The sequence below is a fragment of the Callorhinus ursinus genome, unplaced genomic scaffold (assembly GCF_003265705.2).
Source record: "Callorhinus ursinus isolate GAN/ISIS: 27379988/994484 unplaced genomic scaffold, GSC_fseal_2.0 scaffold15, whole genome shotgun sequence".
Lineage (NCBI taxonomy): Eukaryota > Metazoa > Chordata > Mammalia > Carnivora > Otariidae > Callorhinus > Callorhinus ursinus.
In genome coordinates this window covers 21,530,261-21,556,659 of record NW_027397077.1, presented here as the reverse complement: position 1 = coordinate 21,556,659, position 26,399 = coordinate 21,530,261, and the positions used below count along the sequence as shown (strand labels likewise).

At 44.2% G+C, this 26,399-nt stretch overlaps 1 protein-coding gene across 14 annotated transcripts in view; it reads left to right on the top strand.

Moving 5' to 3' along the window:
• The window catches only part of MAGI1 (membrane associated guanylate kinase, WW and PDZ domain containing 1), a 615,875-nt gene that overhangs the window by 9,462 nt on the left and 580,014 nt on the right, over window positions 1-26,399 (top strand). The window lies entirely within an intron of this gene.

Genomic DNA, 26,399 nt, shown 5'->3' with positions numbered 1-26,399 from the left:
TAGCCATGAGAAAATGAGCTGGAGAGGTCACGTCATTTATCCTCGCTCCCAAGCACCTGACCTGGGTGTGAGTCAAGTTCAGATCTGCCTGTTTCCAAAGTTCGTGTCCTAGGTTTAACACACTAGAAATGTGTTGCCAGGAGCCCCTATGCCCTTTTACTGTGGGGGGTCACTGTGGATGCTGCCTGAGAGTGTGACCCCACTGAGGACAGGCCTAGAAATAAAAATGGATTCCCAGAGTGTTCATGGGCCAGAACCCAGAATGTGCCGCTCCATATTGTCAAGCTCTGCATATTTGCCTTCCTCTGTTTGCCCTGTTCCCCCTCACCAACACTGTTGATTCCTTCCTCCCCTCTGCCCTCTTTTTCTCCCCCATGCACATCTTGATTTCAAGACAATAGTGTCTTGTCATTGTAGATTTGCCTGTCTGTCTCCCATACCGGATTATGTGTTTCTTGAATTCTTGAAGGCAACAACATCCCTGTTCTCTGTCTGTTTGTCATCTCTGCCCTCTGTAGGTGCTCAAGGAATATCTGTTCAATTGAATTCTTTTGAGGGTAACGAGTAGGCATAACTTTTCACTAAATAAAAAAAAAAAAAATTCTTGCCTAAGATCTTGTTGGCTAGAAACTCCGTGGCTTATTTTTAAGGCATATTAAATATACTTAGCCATATGTCTGACTTTTCCGTGATGATTTAAGATGGTTCTCTGCCAGTTGTTGTAGCATTTTGAACTGTGGAGAAAATATTGAATTAATTGTGTTGAAGGTCTTAGAGGGCCTGTATTCTGACCAGATGTGTGCAGTGATGATGCCTATTGCTTATGTAATGTGGCCACGGAAGGCATCGCTTTGGCTTGATTTAAATAGAGTCAGTATTTTACCACCTGGATTCTTGGCCAAGAGTTAGAATTTACATCTGATAGGGAGAGCATGCTCATTTCCTCCTCCAACTATCAGCCTGTTTAAGTCTGTGTGACTTGGTTAAGAATTCAAAACTCCAGATCAAGTTGTTAAAAAAGAACTTTCCTTGGTGTTAGAGCATGTGGATTTTTTTTTTTAAGCCAAGCATAGGCATCTAGATTTTGGTTTCTAATCTTTTAAAAACTCAAATATTATTGTGACCTCGAAGAACTGTCAATCACTGTTTATAGCTGGCGTGTGCTTCCACAGCTTATGTTTTTTTTCCCCTGTGAAAGAGTTATTTTTTTCCTCATTTAAACAATGTGTACCATACAGAAAGATGTGAATACGAAAGGAAAATGTATCTGCATTGTCTGTAATTCCACTCAGAGAAATACATGTGTTCATACTCTGTTTATATCCAAACACACACACACACACACACACACACACACACACACACACACACTTTTTTTTTGTTAGTTTTTTTTAGGAGGGTCTTTTTCTTATGAAAATTGGATAATACAACACATGCTGTTTTGTGGAATTTTTTGTGTGTGTGCCTAACAGTATATCATGGATGTTTTTTCTATACTACAAATATATCTAAAAATAGATATTTTTATCTATTTAGATATTTAAAATATCTATAATAGATATTTTATCTACAGTCATTTCAATGGCTGTAGAATCATTTCTGATTGTGCTATATCAAACCATGTTTTGAGGATGAACATTGAACGTTTAGGTTGTTTTCCCTTCCTATTTTATGCAATACATTGATGAATATCCTTATACTTATATTTTAGTAAACTTCTTCAGATATTTTCCATGTACAGATGTCTAGAATGCTTGGCTCACATGAATTTTATCTTCTTCTTTATTTGTTTATTAAAAAGATTTTATTTATTTGAGAGAGGGGGAGGAACAGACGGAGAGGGAGAGAGAGAGAGAATCCCAAGCAGACTCTGCACTGAGCATGGAGCCTGACGCAGGGCTCGATCTCATGACCCCGAGATCATGACCTGAGCTAAAACAAGAGTCAGACACCCAACCAACTAAGCCACCCAGGCACCCCTGAATTTTATCTTCTTAAGACTTTTATCTTCTTAAGACTCAGAGAGCGCATCAACTTGTATCCTTGGTACCTGTATGTGAGAGTCCTGTATTTCTTCACCTACCTCAGTTATAACACATACTACCTAGCACTGGATTTTTTTTTTTTAAATAATAGTACTTACAAACATAAATGCTGAGTAGGTATTTCAAAGGGCATTAGGGACTGGTGGGGTCTGGGGTTAACTGGGAGGACACATTTTGTTCAGAGGGAGTGGCTGCTACTTAGCCTCAGCCTATTACTGACATGTGGGAACATTGGCCAGTGCTGCCATATTTTTCAAATTTTCGAGAGAATCCAGAAGCTTGAATTGTTAAAAGACGCACTTTGACAATTTAAAAATGTTGGTTCAGGGTTCTTCCAAAAGCATGGATGAACCAAACAGAACACATCTGGGAGCCATATTTGGTCTGGGCAATGAGCTTGCAGCCCCTTGTTTATGTGTTTGTCTCTCTCACTTGATGTCTCTCACACTTCATCTGTTCAAGAGCCATAATCTCATTTCTTACTCCTGTCTGTATTTTCAGGGCCCAGGATAGTGACCAGTTCACAGTGAGGGTCAATAAATATGTGTTGAAGTGAATAATAAGTTCCAGAAGTGGTCCAGTTTGTCACTGTAGTCTGCTTGTGTTTGTTGGAGGTCCAGCTGGTGACAGGTCCCCCATTCTCGTTGTGAGGAGCTGAGGAGAGGGTATATTTTGACAGCTGATAATAATTCTTGGAGTATTTTGTCTCAGGGTCCTGGTCTGCTGAGTCTTTGAGCTGGGTGCAAAATGGCATCTTGATGACAGCATTTATATGAATATGCACTGGGAATGGTACATGTTCTCTGCTCTGAGATGATTTTACTGTGAAATGTGTGGCCTTACAAATAAAAAAATGAATGAATTTTATGTATACCTCTTAGGTTTTAAATATAGCAGGAAAGTCTCCAATAACACAATTTTCTTGGGCATTCTACAGATAAATCAGGACTCTGACCTTTACTCCAAGAGTAGATGCTTTCAGAACACGATTAACCTCTAAGACCAGTGGGTATCTGTCCTTCAGCACCAGGGTTATATGGTAGAATTTTGTTTTTGGAAGATGAAGGCAGCCCTTCTTGCTTTTCTGCCTGTGTAATGGATTGTTCTGCATTGCATAATTCATGTCAGGCACCAGGCTTGCTGTGTGAGGATGGGGAAGGGGACTTAGGTAATTTGGATTATAAGTTTGGTCAATGCAGTTTTTCTGTCAAGGAGCCAAGCAAGGAAAGACCTCTATAAAACGAAAACTATAAGGTTGGCAACAGAAGCCCAAGATGGAGTTTGGCTTTTGCTAGGTTTGGATTTGGACTGTGTTTCTTTTCTCTCCTTCCCTTGTCCCCATCCTCTCCATACCTGATTCAGAGTGAGAACGTTCTTTTTTTTTTTTTTTTTAAGTTTTTATTTATTTATTTGAGAGAGAGAGAGGGAGGGAGGGAGGGAGAGAGGGAGAAGCAGACTCCCCGCTGAGCAGGGAGCCTGATGTGGGACTCGATCCCAGGACCCGGAGATCATGACCTGAGCCAAAAGCAGATGCTTAACCGACTGAGCCACCCAGGCGCCCCCAGAATTAGAACATTCTAATAGACTGTCTAGGAATTCAAATCATAGAATATTCTCTGTGTAACCCAGGACTTGGGATGTGAGACAGAACTAAAGAGAGTTTTCATCTTGAGACTATATGTCCTGATCCACTTCCTTTGTTATGTTAACAACTTTTGGGTCACCCAGAATTCCCTCAAGTTTGCATGAAATTTGGGTTCCTTTCTACTTTAAAATGCTCAAGATTAAGATGTAGCTGGAAAAGCTTATATTCCATGGTGTTTTAGGCTGGGTGATCCTTGACAAGATTCCTGAGCTTTGGTCTTTGGTAAAGGGAAGAAGAGTCTCTAGTCATATTGAATAATACCATAGTGCACAGCCTCAGTTGGGCACCTCCACAGTGTATATGAGAAGTACAGAGTGTTATCTCAATATTGATATATTGTGTGTGTGTGTGTGTGTGTGTGTGTGTGTGTGTGTGTGTGTCATTATTTATTAGAGAAGTCAGAGAGACGGGATGCCCAGCAAAGGAAAAATTCATGTAGCTATTGCCTATTTCTGTCTCTCTAAGTCTGTGGGAAAATACTGCCTTAAGGAAGAAAGGCCCTGGCTTTATTAAGCAATGTGAATCAGTTTCTGATACAGTTTAGCTAAAAATGTAAGCTCAAGGGGTGCCTGGCTGGCTCGGTCAGTGGAGCATGCAACTCTTGGTCTCTGGGTTGTGAGTTCGAGCTCCATGTTGGGAGTAGAGCTTACTTTAAAAAAAAAACGTAAGCTCAAGCTCTTCTAGGTGAAATAATTATCTCTAAGGAAGACATCTGTAGGAAGAAGGCATTAATGGGAATGATAGTTGTTTTTTACTACTGGAGTCTTTTTTGGTAGAAGGAGCCTATCTCTGGGGGTTTAATAAAACCTGGTGAGTCACCCTTTTGCCTGAATTCCTGAGGGAAAAGAGACATCAAGAAAAGTCTGTGGGGGGCAGGGAGGGTAGAGGTGGAATTTACAGCCCTGTGCACCTGTTACCAGGCACTTATATTCACCTGATGGTTGCTAACAGATTGCAGGCAGAGCTACTTGGAGAAAATGATCAGCTTTGGCAACAGTGGCCCACAAATTGGGTTTGGGTGAATGGAAAATGGATCAGAATTACCTGGGAGAGTTTTCAAGCTTTGGGCATCTGGAGTTGACTTCCTTAGTGATTCTGGGTCATGTCTCCTGTCCAGTGGAGTCTGGATGCCCCAACTCTGAAGAATGGTCCACAGAACTGCCACTGATTTAGAATCATCCAGGGTGTTTATTAAATGTGGGGATTACTAGGCTCCAGCCCAGACCTATACAGTCGGAATCCTGGGTAGGGCGGGGGAGGGGGGTGGACCTTGTGAATCCACAGCCTTTAAACAAGTTCTGGCTGGTTGTGGGAAGTCCCAAGTTGGAGGCTCCTGGCTCTAAAACACTGGCCTTTTCCATTCCAGTTTCCTAATAAATGATGGTAACAGACCCCATTCTACACTTGAATGAACATTGATTGGGGAAGGGCGTGAAGAGTAGAAAGACTAATTGAGTTATTTGAACTAAAAGTTCTACAGTGGCAAATACTGGGTATGTGGATATGTGTTTGTGGAAGGTCATTTTCTTGCTCCAGGATTCCAGCATCAGTTGGATAATTGAGAGAGACCCCTTCCCCAGCACCACACTTCCATGTTAAAATAGAAGAGGAGCTCTGGAGGAAAGGTGGCGCTCTCCAGTAGGAATGTGTGCAGTGATGGAAATGTTCTTCACTCGCCACACCCGGTGTTGTATTGGCTAGCCACTTCTGGAGACTGTGTACTTGTAATGTGGCAAATGTGACTCCATCTCATTAGCGACACAATGAAAATGAAAACTTGCATTTTCTTTACATGTAACTGATTTAAATCTAAATCTAAGTTGTGGCTAGTGTCTACCAGATGGAACAGCACAGGAGACAATGCCGTTACAAGTGGTGAGGGCAGTCCGGTGCTTTGGTGTCATATCCAGTTGCTCCAAGAGGAAGGGGCCAGAGTGACACTTTGGGTTGATGCTTGTTAAATGTGGAAGCTTGGGATAAGTAGTTTTGAAGTGTCCTTTGATGATTTGGGTCACTGTGTTTACTGATGACATTTTTCTTAAAGAACCTCAGTGTATGGCAATGTGCTGATTCTCCCAAAGTACTTTATATGGAACAGCTATGTTCTGTGAGGCTGGGGAGGATGTTTTTTCTGTGCTCTGTCTCCAGCACCTTATATATTGGGATGGTTGAACAGATCATTTCAATTTGAGTATTTTATCCACAGAGGGAGACTCTGAGTTATCCTGGGATGGCAGAAACCATTTTATCACCTTGATGCTTTTGGTTACAAGTAATAAAAAAACAACAACAAAAAACAAAAACCAAGAAAAGCTCAAATGGCTTGAACAACAAAGGGGATTAGCTGACGTGTGTAACTTAAGGATTTCAGAAGAAGGCGGGAGCTTCAGGTACAGCTTGAACAGGGCATGGGTCATATTTTCCTCATTTGCTTCAGAGCTGCCAATAGCCCATATGGTGACTTTGTTCAAACTAGAAAATACCTCTCTTCTGGGCAGACCCCATCCCAGTATGGCCTGGAGAGTACAGTATGGGCTATGTGAAGACAGGAACTAGATATTGTAAGGGACAGCCTCACAATGACTTCTGTTGTTTGCGGATGGGTGATCGTGGTGAAGGGTGGGGGGCATGCCTCCTTATTTACACCATGTAGAAAGAGGCCTAGAGGAATGCCACATGCTGTGTGCTGCATCCTTAGGTCTGCAGTCCCTACCCCAATCCCTGAGGCTTGAGCCCTCACCTCCCCACTTGTCATAGGCTCTGCCTGTTGGGCTTCAAGTCTGGGAGTGAAAACCAGGGAAAGAAGACGAAAACCCACAATGCCAACAATAGCAGATTAGTGCTTGTCAGGTCACACTGTGCCTTGAAGGCCATATGTGCCTGATCTTTAATCCTCAGTGTGAGCTGTGAAGTATGTGTCCAATCCTCCCATGCCACAGGTGTGGACACTGACGCTAGAGAAGTTATTCCTAGTGCCAGGTTACCCTGCTGATGAAGGGACAGCGAGGAGCCTCCTCTGGCTTGGAGATGCTCCAGGCTCCCACTAGGATGCTCCATTAGTGCCTTTGTAGCTTGTGATGGAATCCCTTTCAGACTCTACTGCTCCATTGTGTGAATTTGGAGTACGGAACTTTCCGGAACGTGGTCTGAGGAAAGCTGGAAACTGGGTGCTCTTCCTGGCGCTTGGGCAGGCTGCAGTCTCTGTGCCCTGGGGGAGAGGGGCTTGCAGCAAGCCTGGCCCAGTGCAGCTGTAAGCTTCTCCGTTTGTCCATCTGTGGCTGCACCATGAGCAGGTCTAGACATAAGTACCTGTACCTTCCGGCACAGTTCTGGGTGTGCTTAGGGACCCAGCAAAGTCGTATTCAACTTTTTAAAAATTGTGGTTAAAATAGACATAACATAAAACTTACCATTTTAGCCATTATTTAAATGTATGGTTCGGGGACATTACATACATTTACCACGTTGGGCAACCACCATCTGTCTCCAGAACTTTTTCTTCTCCTACTGAAACTTTGTTCCCATCGAGCAGTAACTGCCCACGGCCCTCTCCCCCACCCCCTGCAACCAGCATTCGACTTTCTGTCGTTATAAATCTGACGACTTCTAGGTACCTCATGTGAGTGGAACCCTACAGTATTTGTCCTGTCGTGAGAGGCTTATTTCACTCCACACAGTGCCCTCAGGCTTCGTCTTTGTTGTAGCATGTGTTAGAAACTCCTTCCTCTTGGGCGCCTGGGTGGCTCAGATGGTTGAGCGTCTGCCTTTGGCTCAGGTCATGGTCCCAGGGTCCTGGGATCGAGTCCCACGTCAGGCTCCCTGCTCCTTGGGAGCCTGCTTCTCCCTCTGCCTCTCTCTCTCTCTCTCTCTCTCTCTCTCTCTGTCTGTCTTTCATGAATAAATAAATAAAATCTTAAAAAAAAAAGAACCTCCTTCCTCTTAAAGGCTGAGTAATAGTCCTTATTTTTAAGATTTTATTTATTCATTTGACAGAGAGAACACAAGTAGACAGAGCAGCGGCGGGGGTTGGGGGAAGCAGACTCTCTGCTGAGCCGGGAGCCTGATGTGGGGCTTGATCCCAGGACCCTGGGTTGGTGACCTGAGCCAAAGGCGGATGCTTAACCGACTGAGCTACCCCGGCGCCCTGAGGGCTGAGTAATATTCCATCGTGTAGCTAGACCACAGTTTGTTTTATCCTTTCATCCATCAGTGAACGCTGGGGGTTGTTTCCACCTGGTTTTACTTGGCTTCATCTTCCAGCTGCCCTCAGAAGCAGGTGCAGTTAGGTTTTCTTGATGTCTTGGGCCTCCTGCCTTCTGCGTTCTTCCTTTGTGGTAGTCTGACCTTTCCCGGGGCTGTCAGGAGTACCACTTGCCTGTCTCCTCCAGCTCTGAGGATGGGGACTAGATTGCCAGCATGTGTCCTCGTCATCTTTGTGGCACTGAGAGCACTTGGCCAAGGGTATGCATGCTGGTTGTCTGGTGTTAGGGCCTTCAGTCCCACCAGTGGTCTTGCTCTGGCCAACTTCCCACCTTCCTGGGTTGCTGCCCATGTGCTCCAGGCTCACAGGCTTTGCATTGCAAACGGGCCGGTTCAAATCCAGTCTCTGCTTCCTCGCCATGTGGCCCTGGGTACGTGATTTTACCTCTGTGACTTAGTGACCATAAGAACGCACACCTTGTGTGGTTGTTGCAAGGATGCTGGGTGATGAGGCTCTCAGCATGAAACGCAGAGCAAAGGCAACGTTGGGGAAACGATAGTTATTATTGCATTAGGTTTGTCAGTTTTCCTCTTTTGAATCGGATAACTTTTGATTTTAGGTTTGCGGAGGCGCCGAATTGACTGCGTAATTGACTCAAAACACTTCTGTTTAACACTCTGGGTTTTAATCTTCTTTCCTGGCACCGCCACCTCCTCTTAGATTTTATGGAGCTGAATTTGTTGGACCAAATTATATGGAGCAGCTTTGATGGAAACACATTCTATACTCTCTTTATGTCTTCATGTTATTTCCCTTCGATTTCTTGCTTAAAGTAGAATTTAGTCATCACTCTGTGGGAAGCTACAAATTATTATAGAGCAATTAAATGATTCCTGGATCTTTAGAATTCTAGAATGATTGATATAAAGATAGAAGGACAGCAAATGCATATAGGCATTTTCCAATAAACCTCATGCCAGGGTAATTGTCTGGTTTGGTCAGTTTTCCTTTCTGTTGATTATTCCAGCTATAAATAATATCAAAGTGGAGCCACTAGACATTTATTGCGTATAGAAATTTTTATGTACTTTTATCTCCTTTCGTCCTTAAAAGCCCTCATTGTGTGCTATGCTTTGCTGTAAGGGCTGGGTATTAACTCATTTACTCCTCAAACAACTCTATGAAGTGGAGGTACTGTAATCATTCCCATTTTACAGAAGAAGAAATTGATGTTCAGAGAAGTTGAAATGTTCTCTGTACTGCTGTTAATGGCAGAGCCAGGATGCAAACCATGTTCTCAGGTCTGGGAATGATGGATGCTCTTATCAGCCCTGGGAGGTGGTTGGCTGTATCTTCGGTTATTAATGAGGAAAGGGAACCTTGCAGGGTGTAAGGTCAGCTGAGGGCTTTCTATCTGGGTCTTTGATGCTACATCCTGAGCTGGTTTAGTTTGACCACAGCTATCCTCATTTATCAGTTAGTATGCATACATGATGTCTTTCCATTTACTTTTTTCCATATCAAGAAAGACCATGGACATATGACAGGGGCAGTTAGGAGAGGCCCTACAAATGGTGCAACAAATCAGTGTGGCTTTGTGGGGAAAACGTTGTTCTTCCTGGCTGTCTCACTTTATTTCTTCCTTCAAGCGATTCAGGACTCTGCTGCTTTACAATGCTTGTGCCTCAGTCTCTTCATCTGTAGAAAGGGTAGAGTGCTATATTTATACACGTGAAGGCCAACTCCTAAAATTCAGTGAACATTTATTTATTTATATAAGATTTTTAAAAAAGATTTAAGTAATCTCTACACCCCACATGGGGCTCAAACTCATGACCCTGAGATCGAGAGTTGGATGCTCTTCCGCCTGAGCCAGCCGGGCACCGCCCAATGAACGTTTATTGATTGTGTGTCTACCAAGCCCAGGCAGGCTGTCATGAGGACATGGTCTCTGCTCCTTCCTTGTCAGCAATGGCCCTGCAGGCTGAGACTTTGCAGTGATCCACGGTGTGGCAGGAAGTTCCTGATCTGGTGCTTTTGTGCAAGGCTCACTGCAAGGCCCAAACTGCCATGATGCCTCATCAGGTTTCCTGTTCAGGGCAGCACATTGCAGTGGGACTCTGGATATGTGCTTGGACCTGAAGGCTTCCCTGGGGGTCAGGTCCAGGATCCCCTGAACTAGAAGGAGCCTTCACCGGGCCTCGCCTTGGAGATCTGGCGCTCTTCCTCTATGAGATTGTTTTATCTGTCTCTGCCCTCTCGGCTCGTTTTATTTTTAAAGTAAAGATTTGGTTTCACTGGAGGAGAGATCTGGTGGGAGGCTGGATGAGTCAAGGTTAGGGATACCCCAGGAGAGGTGGCACTAAACAACAGGGTTGTCCCCCTTTTAAAATCCAGGCCCACCGCTCTAAGGGCATTTCTATTTTATGGAAGATTTTGTTTGCAAGTAAGAGTGGGAGATTTTAGGACTCTCTTACTACTTCTCTCATTAACATGATACATGATCAGCGTGGGGGACAGCTTAAGGGCACAGATTCTGGAATGTGTTAAGGATAGGACTCTGCAGTGAGGGAGCTTTGGGTCTGAATCCCCCATCCCCTCTGGCCTTGGGTAAGATTTGTAACCTCAGTTTTCTTATTTGTATAGTTCCTATTTCTTAGAGTTGTCTGCGAGGATCAAATGAGATTATGCATGAGACATATGCTAAAGAATGCTTAGTACATAGTAAGCATTTAATGCATATTAACTTCCATTATTATTATTATTTGATCCAATGAGCAACTGTGATTAAACACGGCATTCAACAAACACATATATGGTATGATTTCTGCGTGCAAATTACCCTGTGCTGGATTTGCCTAGGACTCAGTTGAAGGAAACATGCCCTCAAAGGACCAGTCCTATTAAACAGTAATAAATTGTTCCCATTCCTTTATCATCTCCTCTATATTAAGGGCTTTCTATACATTTTCTCATATACTTTTTGAACATCATATAAAAAGGTAGGTATTTGGGGTAGGTACTATTTTAAATCCCCGTGTTTTACAGATAAGGAAACTGAGGCCTGGAAATTGGGTCAGGTTATGTCTGTGTGACTTTGTGCTTGTGCATGCCCATAACCACTTGTGTCTGAGTGCCCATGATTTGTCTCCATGATTTAGGGGTGACTGTGGACTCTGATTCAGATTATGGGGTGAGGCTTCAGTGAGGGGAATAAACAGTGTTACGGGCATCCCCAGGAGGAAGAGATGATATGAAGACAGTTTGTAGTCCGTCAGGCTTGGGACAGCCTGTGGAGGAGGTTGTGTTTGTCATGAGGAGGGTATTTATAGCGATGGTGTGGAATGTTATTGTCAGTGGAAGGAACAGCAGGAGCAAAGGCCTCGAGCAGGAGAATTCCAAGTACGCCCACGGCCCAGACTGTCTGGAGTTAAGAGAACATGCAAGGCAAGAATTCAGTGAGCCAGCATGCTCCCTTTATCAAGCTTGGCAGAAATTCAAAAGTGTTCATTAACTGTTGGTCTTGAGACGACTTGAGAAAGACTTTTGCGGAGAGCATTGAGGAAGAACCCATCAAAAGTGGCAACATTTTGACCTAGCATCCCCACCACTGGAAGCCCATTCTCTGGAAATACTCAAACCTGTACAGGTTACACGTTCTTTATCACCCTGCTCATAATGACCAAGATCTGAAGTTGACGGGTAAGTGTTGTGGGTGATTAAACAATTATGGCACCTGCCTAGCGTGGCATATTCTGTATGGAGTTAATTGAAAAAAAATGAAGTGATTCTCGGTGCTCTGACACGTAAGCATACCGTGATCGATTCAGTAACAAAAATGCAAGAGATAGAACGGTATCTATAGGATCACCCCGCTTGTATAACGTGTTGATGGCTGACCTAGGTGGGTGTGTTTGTGGGCGCCTTCCAAGTAAAAATGTCTGGAACCACGGAGAACCTAAGGCAACCTGGGCCGTGGTCATAGGTCCCAGCGTGCTTGAGGAGCACCTGGTTTGCCCCTGTTGTCCTGGTGTAATTAGTAAGAGTACCCTCTTTCAGTCTTCGGTGTCCTGGCTTGGACCATGAAGGATTGGAGGTGGGGTAGGAGCAATGAGAAGCTGAGGATTGGAAGTGGGTAGGAGCAATGAGAAGCTGCCTGTTATGTAGGTGACTTGGCAGAGCTTACAGCAGGCAGGTATTGTTTTTATAAGGTAAATTGAGGATTATGGCCCTCATACATTAGGGAGTGGTTTACAGCTGAGCCACCAAGCATGGTCATTACTAAGGCAGACATTATCTTTTTCCATTTCATCAGATATCTAAGCATTTACTTTGTTTTACTTAAATGTGCCTTTTTTTAAAAAAAGATTTTATTTATTTATTTGACAGAGAGAGAGAGAGAGCACAAGCAGGGGGAGCGGCAGAGGGAGAAGCAGACTCCCCGTTGAGCACGGAGCCCGATGCGGGGCTCGATCCCAGGACCTTGGGATCATGACCTGAGCCGAAGGCAGACGCTTAACTGACTGAGCCACCCAGGTGCCCCTTACTTAAATATGTCTTCAGTCAACTCACTGAAGATCTTCCTTGTCTGAGAAAAGTGCGTATTAGCCTGTGTTAGTATGTGCTGCTAATGAGCTTTTCAGAGACCCAGTGGGGATTTTTGCATTTCCTTCTTTCATTTGGCTCCTAGGCTATTGAATTGAAATTCTCTTTTGGGAAAACAACACACCTTTAAAAGAAATGTAAAAGTTGTGGCCTTCCCCACCCCCAGGTTCCTCAAACATAAATTTAGACACAATAGAAGTCAAAATTATTAAAGGAGCTCCATGTAAACTATTGGCCTAGAGTGGGCTTTAGAGTTGGCTGGGCTCCTCTTTTCTTTGCTTCCCAGTAAGATCCTAGAGGAAATGGGGATGGGTGGGAAATGGCTAGAGTTGAAACAGAGCAGTGATTCACATTTACCAGACGTCACAGGCACCTTTGATATGCCAGGCACTGTGCTAGGTCATTCCTCATCTGTCCTCTCATTTATTCTTTACCCAAACTCTTCAAGAGTGTTTCTAGCCCATTTTATACACATGGAAACCAAGGCTGAGAAAAGCTAGTACACACCCCACCGAGGTACATGGGATTCAAACTGGGACTTTGATCTTTGGTTTGCAACGTTAGTGTGTGCATACCACTCCCCCAGAGTTTCTTAACCTTCATGCCGTTGGTATTTTGTGCTGGAAAGTTCTTTGCTGTTGGTGGCTGTGGTGGGTGTTGTAAGATGCTTAGCCTCATACTTGGCCTCTCTACTCATTAGATGATAGTAAGCCCCCGACTCCCTGTTGTAATAACCAAAGAATGTCTTTTGGACATTGCTAAAAGTCCCCTGGGTGTGGAGGGGCAGAATAGATCCAGGTTGAGAATGAGTATATTGCGCCAAAATTGAAGAACGTCATAGAATCCAGACACATCAAGAGTTAAGAAGTGGCCAAGATAGAGGCTCTTACGTTCGGCAGCTTGCGTACCCCTCCAGGTAACATTTTCTTTGCGTGCCACTTTTGTTTATTACTTGGGGAACCAGGAAAAAGTAGCTGAGAATCATACTAGTTAACGATGCCTCTGGTGGAAATGCTGAAAGTGTTGAAAATGTTGAACTAGGATGACATTTCTTAGTTTATTAGCCTCACTCATCCTCTGTTCCTCTTTGCTCAATCAGGGATGTGCCCTGAGCATGAAGGCTCTTATTAACAATTTCTGTATGACTCCATTCACAGTTATAGTAAGGGGTTTTTAAAAAACGTTACTTAGAGCATGCCATGAAATTATTGGGTGATAGTTGGCTATTATGCCATGCATTTCTTTTTTTCCTTTTTTTGGCGGGGGAGAGGCAGAGGGAGAGAGAGAGAGGGAGAATCCTAAGCAGATGAGAATCCTAAGCAGATTCCACACCCCGTGTGGAACCTGACACGGGGCTTGATCTTACGACCCTGGGATCGTGACTTGAGCCGAAATCAAGAGTTGAATGCTCAACCGACTGAGCCACCCAGGCGCCCCTGTGCCATGCATTTCTCCTTAAAGACGGTACAGTCTGTTGCTCAGCCAGTTAATGGCTCATTCTTGGGAAATCCCCTTAAAGTGAGTTAACAAGGTCTCGCCATCTACTCTAATCTCTTATCCATTTCCACCTCTGCTTTGTAATGACCTGGTTATTATTGAACCTTACCATCTTTGCTCTGTGTTTCCAGGCAAGGCTGGTGATAGGGAACTTTGAATACTATCTCTTTTCATATTTATATTCATAAGAAAAACTTGGAATAAATGTTTGCTAGATAAAGTATAGTTTATACTATGTAACCGTGAAGGATCATGGTGTAAGTTCTTTTGTGTTGTCCTCTGCTAAAAAAAAAAAAAATGATTTCTAAGCTACTAGTTGATTACTCATCCTTGAGAAGTTTTCTCTAAGTTTTGACAGATTAAAGCCTGTATATATTTTAAAGTTCACTGTTTCAGGTTAGCTGACTATAGATTGTGTCAGTACATGTCATCCTTTTTTGATTGAAAGGATAACTTTCAAATTCCCACTTTACTCTTCATTCTAATTAAAACAAATAAAAGCAAATTTGATGTAGACCAGTTTGTGGGATGTAGGGGGAGTTAGGACTAAGGCAAAAGGGAATGTTGAGTGTGTGTGTTGGGCATCATATCAGCCCTTTAGAAAAGTTTTTTTTTTCCTTTCAGATTTGCATTTCACTTATCCTTGTAAAAATGACAAACCAAATAGTATAGTACTGTGAACTGGTCATGGTTCACTGTTTGTCCTCCTAGGTGGACAGAGATGACTCAGAATGCTCTAGGGGGTCCACTCCTATGGAGGGTTGGCCGAAGGAGAAGTGAGGTTGTGAGTCATTGTCAGTGAATGCCCCAGCCGACCCACAGGAAGCTCCGAAGTTGAGATGGTTTTGCAGCGTTGTCCTGAGTTAGAAGATGGTAGACTTGTTGCCCTCAGCCCCCACCCCCATGTCAAGTGGCCATTGGTAGCCGCTGTTCTGGAAAGGGGATGTGACTTTGGGGAAGCTGGTGCTCTGTAGTCAAGACAGGAAGTGCGGGGAGACCTGGCCCAGGGTGCGCTGCATATGAGCATGGAATGCAGGTGAGTGTGTGTGCGCCTTAATTTAACAAGTGCCACTTTATTCAGTCCCTTGACCAACAACATGCATCTGAGAAGTGGATGCATTTGGATGTGAACTCACACGTGGCTAGTTCCCAAACCTATATGTGTGCTGCTGTATGACTCTTACCATGTTAGTTGCCCCAGAAAAGAATACCTTTGGCAGTCCCTTTCATTTTCCGTGTGGCTTTACGTCTGCTGCAGTGTGGGGACACCCTTGAAGTCTGCTGAATTGGCTTTCTCCAACATACCTTTTGTCACAGGGTGTTGAAAGGAAAGGTAAAATCATTTGTCCTAAATGAATCATCAGCCAGAACAGAAGCCTGAACTCTAGCCCTCTATTATGTTCCCAGCCAGGGGTGATTTTGAGCAAATTGGTGTCTCTCCAATTCCCTGGGGAAGCATTTGACTCAACAGGCCCCTTACCATTTAAATACCACAGGTAACACTTGGCTTCCCCTGAGAAAGCTTTCAGGCCCTGGACCTTTGCTTACAGCTGGCTGGCATTCTGCATACCCCCTACAGCACTAGAATAGGACCAGCCGTAAAATATTTCCTCTGTGCTTTTTTTTTTTTAAAGATTTTATTTATTTATTTGACAGAGAGAGACACAACGAGAGAGGGAACACAAGCAGGGGGAGTGGGAGAGGGAGAAGCAGGCTCCCTGCGGACCACCCAGGCGCCCCTTCCTCTGTGCTTTTATCACTGCCTGGAAATCCGGAGGGCAAAGGTGTTTTGTAAATACCAAGCTGCTAGTGACTGTGGTGTGCAAAAAATTGGAAAATAAAGCAGTTCATGGTTGAAATAAAGCAGGGATTATGCAGTTCCTCCAAATACCCCAAACAGGAAATTCTGAGCAGGAAGTTACATTTTATATCAAAACTTAGCCCTTAGGGGTTTTCAGGTAGCTTGTCTACTAAAGGACACTGGACTCCAGCCAAGCCCAAGGGAAGCCTCTCTTCACCAGAAAGGTGTAACTCCTGGAAGTACACCTGTTTCAGCCTTTCTTATATTCACTTGACTCCGAGGGCCGGATTCTTTGAGGGGACAGCTTCCTTCATTCAAGCTTTCCCTCGCACAACAGGCCTTGCTGAGCATCAGTGAATGTCGTGCTAAGAGTCCCTTGCTTCAAAGGAGCTTTCCGGTGAGCGGGAGAGCCCTCTGTGAATTGCCAACTTATTGCACACGTAGGGTTATTCCCAGTTGGGAGCCCCAAGTAGTCAGGAAGCCTGCTTAGAACCTAGACTCACACTTAGTGCTTGAAAAGCCGTGTATCCTGTCTGCACTTCAGTGTGAAGTGGGGTTGATTGTCGTACCCACTCCATAGAGTTATCGTGATGACCGAAAGAAATAATAAAGATGAGGTGAGGGCTTAGCATTGGATCTTAAGCATTTGCTACACGCCATTTTTTAATCAAAGAAACCATTTAGTTTAGCCTCAAGAGTAAATGTGCCCATAAGGGCAGGTTGAAAACCACAGAGATGTATGATAGAATGTATCTTTCATTCAACACCTAGTATGTGTTAAGTGCCACACTCAGGGCTCACAGACTCTACTTTAATTCAGTCAGTTTCCTTGTGATATGTAGGCATTATTATGCCCTTTGAATAAAGAAGGCTCAGAGAAGTTACTTTGCCCTGGTGGTGGTAGAACCACGTCTGAATTCAGATATTCCTTACTTCTGAGAGTCTTAAGTACTAGTCAACACTCTCAACAGCCTTGGACAGTCACCCGGGCTTATTCTCTAGCTGTGTGAATCTGTTCTTTCTGCTTTATCCCTGGGGCACTGCCTGCCTATTTTTTTTGGCAGGAAAGGGGTTCAGTTTGTCTTGTGGGTTTGGTGGGAGGCAAGATATAGCCTCGGGTCACGAGGGAGGGAAGTTAAATTGCCTGGGGTCTTACTCTTGCTTCCTTTCCCCCCTAACCTTATATAACCATCCTAAAACCTGTCAGGGGGCTTCCGTCTGGTTTTAGAATCAGATTCTTCATGGAACTGCAAGAACCTGCGTGGTCTGGCCACTGCCTCCCTTGCCAGTCGCATTTTGCACGTGCTGTTCCCTGTAGTCCTTGAATGTGTGGTGCTCCTTCTTGCCACAGGGCCTTTGCATATGCCTTTCCTCTCTGCTTGGATGCTGTTCCTTTCCCTCCGTACCTAGTCTACATTAGTATCTAGCATCTGTGTCTGCTCATCATGCAGATCTCAATTTTATTGTCGCTTTCTCCAGAGAGCCTTCTCTGACAGGGTCTGATCCCTTGTTTTGTGCTCTCACAAGACCACAGGCTTCCTCTTTGCAGCTCTCATCACATGGTGATACTTTTATGTGTCTTTATGGTTGTAGGGGTCATGTCTGTCCCCTTGGTACTCGAGTGTAAGCCATATGAGGGCCAGGAGGGTTGCTGTTCTCTGTCTCACCACTGTATCCAGTGCTTGCCGGGAATGGTGCCTGCACATGGTGGGTGCTCACATTTTGGAGATGAACTGAAGGAAGAGATGCAGACAAGACAGAACCATCTGGGTTCACCAGGGGGTGCAGGGCCCAGCATAGTGAACCCAAGGCTTGCAGGTGTTTGTCAGTTGGCCGAGGATGCGGATTCTGCATCGGGAGGCCCTGGTGGGGCATCTGAAACGAGCCCCCGGGTGGTGCTGATGCTGGCCCTGGGACCACGCTCTGAACTGGAAGAGTCTGCAGAGATCCAGAGAACAGGGATGACTGCGGGGCTTTACCGGGCCGCCCCACCCCCATTTCGTACCTTTTATTCTCTTATGCTCCTGAAGAAGGGGCAGCGGATACAGTGGTTACCACCACCCGTGGCTTGTCACGTTCAGTCCTCCTCTTTGCCTCCTCTTTTGCCCCCTGCAGTTTATTTTCTCTCTTGTCTGAAGCTCATCCATGTCGCCATCCCAGCGCCCTTGCCGAATGGCCCCGAAATGTTCCCTCCGAAGCCCAGCAACCACAGACCTTCCTGACAGCGGCTTCTCTGGATGCCGTGAAGAGTTTCTCCTCAGCGTCTGCACTGTTGTTCTTAGCCCTGCACACTTCCATTTTCGCACTTGAGTTCCTCCTTCCTTTCGCCCTCCCCATCACAGCTGGACCGTGTCGGTGATGTGCGCCGGCAGCTGCTGATTCCTCAGGCTCTGCTCAGGCCTCAGGAGCAATTGATGCTAAGGGGCTCCACGAATCCATCGATTTCTGGGTACCTGGCAGCGGGATGTAGTGGCCAATCACAAACTTGAGTGACAGGCAGCATCGACTTGTTGCTTTGCCCGTTCCTGACCTCTGTGCGCCTCATTTTTCTCAGCCTTATGGAACTCAAGGAGGTCCAGAGATCCTTAGTGACTGAGTCGTGGAGTGCATTCAAGGAAATGGGTCCAGGAGCCAACCGTAGAATCAATTCCCGTCTTTTATCTCTGGAAGAACGGTGGAGGAACTCAGGTGGTTCTCTTCTGCCACACTTAAAAGGCTTGCCTTTTTCTCTGTAATCTACCTCTAGGTACCCGGGAGATGGCTTGAAGGGGTCCTCATCGCACGTTCCTTGTTCTTTACCACATCTCTCCGTGACCGCACGCCATCCTTCCTCTCGTCTCTTCTCCCCTCTCATGTATCTTCTAGTTACGACTTTCATATCTCCCTTTGCTTTCCTGCCCTCCACTCAGAGACACTGATTGTCTCACTATGCCTAGGAACACAAGGGGATGGGGCGGAAGATTGAGGAGCGGGGTTAGCACTGAGTGGACGATGCCCGAGATTCTCTCAGCAGGTGAGGAGAGGCAGAGGGGCTGCGAATCTTGATGACTGAAGCACTGAGGTGTGACTGGTACTTACAAAATAAGGATATTTTTAGCTCAGTACCTGATAGTGATGGTGGTCCTGTTTAGTGATGGAACTGGAAACCTAGAAGGTGGGCCCGTTATATCCTTAAAACAGAGGAAGAGGCCAGAGTCTGGCTTTAGGTTTAAGAAGGGGCAGTAAAAGATACTGAAAATTGAGGTACATGGTATTCACTGTCAGTCATCTCCTCTGCCTACCCTCCCCTGCTGTTCCGGAGAACAGCACTGCTAAGAGATGCTGCATGATTGAAGGCTGAGGTCTCCCTTGCAACGTGTCTGAAGATCCATAGGTCACATCAGCTCTGAAGTAAACCCAACCCACGGCTTTGCATATGGGGCTGCTTTGTAAACAGCGGCTGTCTGTATTCCATTAAAAATAAAAAAAACCTGTTTAACATGGTGAATTCGTAGTTTCGTAGATTTCATCTCAATGTCATCTGAACTTTGGAATTATAATTCAGCAGATGTTTTAATACTTTTGAACATTTAAGTCAAATGTCAATGGGACACAGAAGGAGCCAAACTGTAATAAAACAGCAAAGGTATATAATATGTTTCAAGGACCCTTCTAATTGTTATCAGGACTGGTGTTTGTAGAGGCTTTAGAGGCAGCTTGGGGGGCTTCTGTGTCTAAAATCCCCTTCCTCTAGCTCTTGGCGATGATCTTTTGCCTATCAAAGTGTTTGCTTTGAACCTCCAATGGTCAAAGATACCTGGGACCCAGATTTTTGTATTTATCTTGTTTGTGGGATTTTTTTCTGTCGGCATGGCAGATTGCGCTGTCCACAGATGGCTGCAGAACTGTCTCCCATCCCACATACTCCTCTTACAAGACCTTGACTTGCCCCACAGCGTGGGGAGGGGGCGTCTGTATCCCCTCCTCTTGAAACTGGGCAGACCTTTGTGACTTCCTCAACCAACAGAGCATGACAGAAGTCACACTATGTGATTTTTGAGGCAAGACCATAAAAATGCCTTGTGCTTCTGCCTTCCTCTCGGGACGCTTGCTCTTGGAACACAGCCACCGTGCTGTGAGGAAGCCCAAACTGGCCTCTGTAGGGAGACCACAGGAGGGGCCTCGCGTAGGTGTTGCAGCTGACAGCCGGCGTCTGGCTCCTGACATGTGAGCAAAGACGCCTCCAGATATTCCACACCCCACATCTGTCTGGGTCACCTTCAGCTGAGGCCCCAGACATTGTGGCATCCAACCCATTCCACGGTGCCTGAACCCCAGAATCTGTGGGCATAATAAAATGGTTGTTTTATACCTCAAAGTTTTGGGTGGTTTGTTCTGGAGCATTAGTAACCAGGGAGAGGAGACTGGAAGAAGGCATTCCCTTCAAATGATAGATGAGTGGGATTTTTTCCCACTTTATTGGGAGCATAAAGCATCACCTTATAAATTGTGTTAGCTTGCCCCCCCCCCATACTCCTAAGTATAAAGCATTGTCAGATTTTTAAAAAGGTAGAGATAGACTAATATCATATACTCACCTTCTCCTGATACTGTTCTATTATTAGAAACAAACAAAAAAGTGAGAATCTGTTCTAGGCAGTGACCAGGTTAGCCTTCCAAACAGTTGAGGCTTCTCCCTAACTTGGACCTTGAAAGCATTTGGTTTCCTGACATTCCACAGGACCTGTTGCATTCCTAGGTTTGAGTTACTATCTTCCTACGAAGATCATTTTTCTAAACCAGATTTGACAAATATTTGGTAGAAGAACCTTTTCTGGTAAAGAGTCTCGGGGCTACAAGGGACCTTAGCAGTCACCCCGTCTGTTACTCTTCTGTGACAGAAAGAAACCCATGCATGGAGAGAAGTGAGTTACCTGAGGTCACACAGCAAGGATGCGGGGGAGCTGAGACTGGCGTTCTGGCCTCAGGGCCACGCTCTCCTTCAGGGGGAAGTGACCTCAAGCTGGACTTTGTGTCCACGAAGGCTCTTTGCATTCACGGGAGACGTATGGGAATGATTGCGTTCCTTTCTTTCCTAGTAAAGGAATGAATAAAAACATTTAGAAAATTGTATCTGTCAGGGTGCCTCAGTTGGTTAAGCATCCGACTGTTGGTTTCTGCTCAGGTCGTGATCTCAGGGTTGTAAGATCGAGCCCCACGTCGGGCTCTGCACTCAGCATGGAGTCTGCTTGAGATTCCCTCTCTCTCTCTCTCTGCCCCTCCCTCCCCCCTACCCCCCCCCGCTCATGCTCTCTTTCTCTCTCCTTCTCAAATAAATAAATAAAATCTTAAAAAAAAAAAGAAAATTGCATCTGTCTGTAAGTGATAGTAACAAATAATATGATAGTCAATATCCCCATTTTCTCCAATACTGTAGTTTTCTTTCACATCTACCCCCTTTTAGCCTTAGGAATTGACAGCAACATCTACAGTTTCCACGACCCTGTGGTGGGATCACCATTGCTGGAGTCCTTGTCTTCACACACAGTGGGAATGGTTGGTGAGGAACAAGAAAAAGGGAGAAAAAGAAGAGTTTGGATTAGACTTTATGGCCCCCCCAGTGATACCACTGTTTAAGGGGAAAAGGACTTTATAATTTGCCGGGGACCGTCTTGTTGGTCTTTACCATTTTGCAGACATCAACGTTATCATTTCTTCTTCCATATGTTTGTGGCAAACAGGTCAAAGGAGCTCAAGGAGACATTTTGCCCAATATATGAATATAGACCCAACACCCTCTGTGTGTGTTTCCTGTTAATTCCAGCCCTATATTAATTCTCTTGGTCGTGTTGGTCATTGGATGTAATTTACCTACCTGGGCAAGTGGGCCTTTCCATGCCTACTGTACCTGAAAATAGGAGAGGCTAACTTTGAAGTGCAGAGCGTGAGGAACACTGCTTTTGAAAAATAGTCCACATGGGACAGGTGAGTCTTTTTTTTTTTTAATTTTTTATTGTTATGTTAATCACCATACATTACATCATTAGTTTTTGATGTTGTGTTCCATGATTCATTGTTTGTGCATAACACCCAGTGCTCCACGCAGAACGTGCCTTCTTTAATACTCATCACCAGGCTAACCCATCCCCCCACCCCCCCCAGAACCCTCAGTTTGTTTTCCAGAGTCCATCGTCTCTCATGGTTTGTCTCCCCCTCCAGCTTACTCCCCTTCATTCTTCCCCTCCTGCTATCTTCTTCTTCTTTTTTTTTTCTTAACATATATTGCATTGTTTGTTTCAGAAGTACAGATCTGTGATTCAACAGTATTGCACAATTCACAGCGCTCACCATAGCACATACCCTCCCCAATGTCTATCACCCAGCCACCCCATCCCTCCCACCCCCCACCACTCCAGCAACACTCAGTTTGTTTCCTGAGATTAAGAATTCCTCATGTCAGTGAGGTCATATGATACATGTCTTTCTCTGATTGACTTATTTCACTCAGCATAACACCCTCCAGTGCCATCCACGTCGTTGCAAATGGCAAGATCTCATTCCTTTTGATGGCTGCGTAATATTCCACTGTGTATATATACCACATCTTCTTTATCCATTTATCTGTCGATGGACATCTTGGCTCTTTCCACAGTTTGGCTATTGTGGACATTGCTGCTATAAACATTGGGGTGCACGTACCCCTTCGGATCCCTACATTTGTATCTTTGGGGTAAATACCCAGTAGTGCAATTGCTGGATCGTACGGTAGCTCTATTTTCAACTGTTTGAGGAACCTCCATACTGTTTTCCAGAGGGGTTGCACCAGCTTGGATTCCCACCAACAGTGTAGGAGGATTCCCCTTTCTCTGCATCCCCGCCAACATCTGTCGTTTCCTGACTTGTTAATTTTAGCCATTCTGACTGGTGTGAGGTGGTATCTCATTGAGGTTTTGATTTGGATTTCCCTGATGCTGAGCGATGTTGAGCACTTTTTCATGTGTCTGTTGGCCATTTGGATGTCTTTGGAAAAATGTCTGTTCATGTCTTCTGCCCATTTCTTGATTGGATTATTTGTTCTCTGGGTGTTGAGTTTGATAAGTTCTTTATAGATTTTAGATACTAGCCCTTTATCTGATATGTCATTTGCAAATATTTTCTCCCATTCGGGACCGGTGAGTCTTAAGTAGGACTCACCTACGTAGAAGACACAAATCTTCCCTCCTCCGCAGTGGCTTTGACATAGGCTCTTATTCTTGCCTCCGACCTGTACCCTTACAAAAAAATTTGGAGTTGTAGTGCTGTCTCCTGTCTGCCCCTGTTAAGAGGAAACAAAATGTCAAGTGATGAAAATTGGTCACTTGGGGAATTCTGTATCGTAGAGACATCTAACGTAGCGAGTTCTCACTTCACCAGGCAAACCTATTTTCTCTCTTCTGCAGATTTGCCCTTTGTTTCCAAAAATGCTCATTAAAAATGCTTTATTTCTAAGTTACTTATTGAAGTTAATGTTTTGTCTGAGGAGCGCTGAGGAGTCCCTGTACCAGCAAGAGATTTCTGTGCTGGCCATTTGTTTTTGTTTATGAGTCTCGCTCTCTGGGGGGGGGGGTGGCAATCCATGTGAGATGGCCTCAGAGGCTCGGGCGCCCCAGGGCCTGTGAGATGCGAGGCAGGAAGTGGTTTATCAAACCTGAGCTTTCTTTTGGGAACAAGTACAGAGGCTGGGGAAGATTCGGACCTTGACGGTCATCATACAGGGAGCTTTTTGTTCTGTAGACGTGAAAGCTTTCAATGTCCAGCTTTTTCTAAGGGCTTTCACAGCTTGGCCTATGGGCAAGCAATTATTTCATTAAAATTGGCACAGATGGCCAAAATTTTCCATTTTTCTTCCGACTGCTTGTTTTTGATGAGGCAGATGCATTTTTATGAACAGGATAGGAGGCAAAATTTGAAGGGCAGGTAGGGGCGATCTTTAAGGGCCCTGATGATGCAAGTTTTTGCAGTCTCTAGAAAAATGAAGTCTGATCACTTATTTGCCATGCTATTTAAGCTGTCTGAGCCTCCGTGTTCCCCTCTGTAAAGTAGGAATCATGAGAGGACCTACCCTCTTCAGTTGTGAGAGTTAAGAGAGACCCTGACTGTCAAGCATTTATGATAATGCCTGGCACATAACAATCATGCCAGTCTTTAGCTGTTCTACACGTTTTTTGAATATTCAAAGTTGATTTCAGAATTTTCTTTGTGAAAGCCTCATTGAGGTGATTTCTTTCTTCCTGGAAGGTCTTCATCCCTCCCTTGTCCCTGCCTGCCCAGTCCACCCCTATCACACCAACCCTTAATTCTCCTTCAAGACTGAGCTCAAATACTGAGGGCTTGGAAACCTCCACCCCCAGTACCAGCCTAGAGACCTCCTCTAGACACCTTGGACTTGAGTCTTAGTTCTTACTACTTTTATTTACTGTCTGAAAACCTTTCTGTGTCCTCTGTATGCTAGTGGGACCCTTGGATAAAATAATCCTATTTTTTTTTTTTCACTTCACCATCCAAGGCATCAGGACAAAGTATCTTTATACTGTCTTCCTACATACTGATTATAACTCTTAGACCCTTAATTTCCTTCTTGCTCACTGGATCCTTGGGGTGATTCAATGAAATAATGGGGTATGAAGCACTTTAGATAGGACACTAGCCTTCAGTGGATTCTCCTTCACATGGGTGGACTGAGAGAATAAAGAGTTGCTGTCTTTTTATAAAAGCTTGATACAGAAAATTTAGCCCATGATAAAGGGCATTGCCCTGTTGCTGACGGGGAGTAAACCTTCATAACGGACCTACTTTGGGCCCAGCCCCTTGTGTGAAGTCCTGCCTCTCTAGAGGAGGCATGAGGGTTAAAACAGGTTCTCAGCCCACCTGCATCGTTATTGAAATACTCTGGTTTGGAACACCTTTCATCTTGTCTGGTGCTTTTAGATGGTCTTAGGTTTCATTCCCCACAAGGGCCATCATGGGCCATTATTGACTCTTGCTAAATAACTAGGGTAGAAACATCGCAGTGTGTGTACTGGGAGTATTTTTGCCTCCATCTTATTGTTGTTGTTGTTTTTTTAAACCTACTTTTATTTCAGTAAGGAAATTGAATTGGGGTTGGAAGAAAGAGAAGGGGAAATAAGGATTAAAACTCAACACTGGATCCCAACCTTGTTTCTTAAGTCTATTTGAAGTCCTTAAAAGGCCTTTGAGGAGAGAATCTCTAGTTTTTTTTTCAGTATTAAAAGAGAATAAAACCTACTGGACAAGAAGAGTACATTTTCCAAAGATATGGTTACCTAGATTAACTAAAATGTCAAGTTTTTTTGCTTTTAGATAGAACTATCTCAACTCTGTTGGTTACATTGGCTATCTCGGGGGCAGATAAGTTACTCATTAGTTCATGCAGTGGGGGAGCACAGACTTCTCATGATTGGTCTATATTTGTGAAACACGATGCACATAGGTCTTGACAGCAAAAGGATTGTGGACCACTGGTATATCCTATCAGCACTTAAAAAAGAAATTAGAAGCTTGATAATTAGGAAGGGAGTGAACCAAGATTACTGCCATGTATCAAAACGTGATTTGAGCTTTCTGACATAGAAAGAATGGTGGACTTCCCAAAGGGGCCTGGAATGCATTTGGATTTTTCTGAATTTTAGGTCATTAAAATATATGTTAAAAATAGACTTTTTTTTTTTTCACTGAATATTTCACCATATATTCACCATAAGGCCTGGATACTCTGTTAGGTGCTTCTCCCATATTTTTTTCGCACTTGGAGGGGTGGGGGAAGGCATTGATAGATTATAACCATCTGCACATATGAAATTTTGTCATTTCATATGCTCGGCACATTCAAATTAAGCATATCAATACCATCGATGGGAAACATATTGGTTTCATATTTTATTGGTCCTGTCTCCTGTCTGTCTGTTCTCCACCCCCCTTGAAATTATAATTTCATTAAAAAGGGATTCTTTTATAGCCATTGGCTTGAGTGATAAAGGGTCAGAATGAAAAGGTACTTATAAAATGTAACACAGTTTTACCCTCATTTAGATGTGATTCTTTTCTCAGTTAAGAAATGAAGTAATTGTAAATACAATATTTAAGTGAATTATAAAACTACTTACATTAAATGTTTAAAGTAATTGAAATACATCAACAGTAACCCTATGAAGCTACATGCCTTAAAAGTTTACAGCCTCAATTTTATGAGCGTCAAGGCTTTTTGCACTAGATGAAAGGACTACTACCCTATAAAAATTGGTATCTTATGAGCTTGAAGCTTTCACCACCATATCAGGACAGGAGAGGGTAAAAAAATCCCATCAGCGGTTTCAGAGTACAATCTACAAATGGAAGAAGTGTTCATTATCTTTTGGCCCTGGTTAAATAAGGAAGGCCTAAGACATCAGGTCCGGTCTTTTAAGTCCCAATATCTGAATGTGTATTCTTTATTACACAAAGGAGTACATTTCAAAGCAAAAACCAGACTTAAAACTTGGTGTCTTGCAGGATTGTCACAATTAATGGATTTTTGAAAGTACTAAGTAGAGTGCAAGTTTTTCATTTGATAATTTAAGAAATATATGT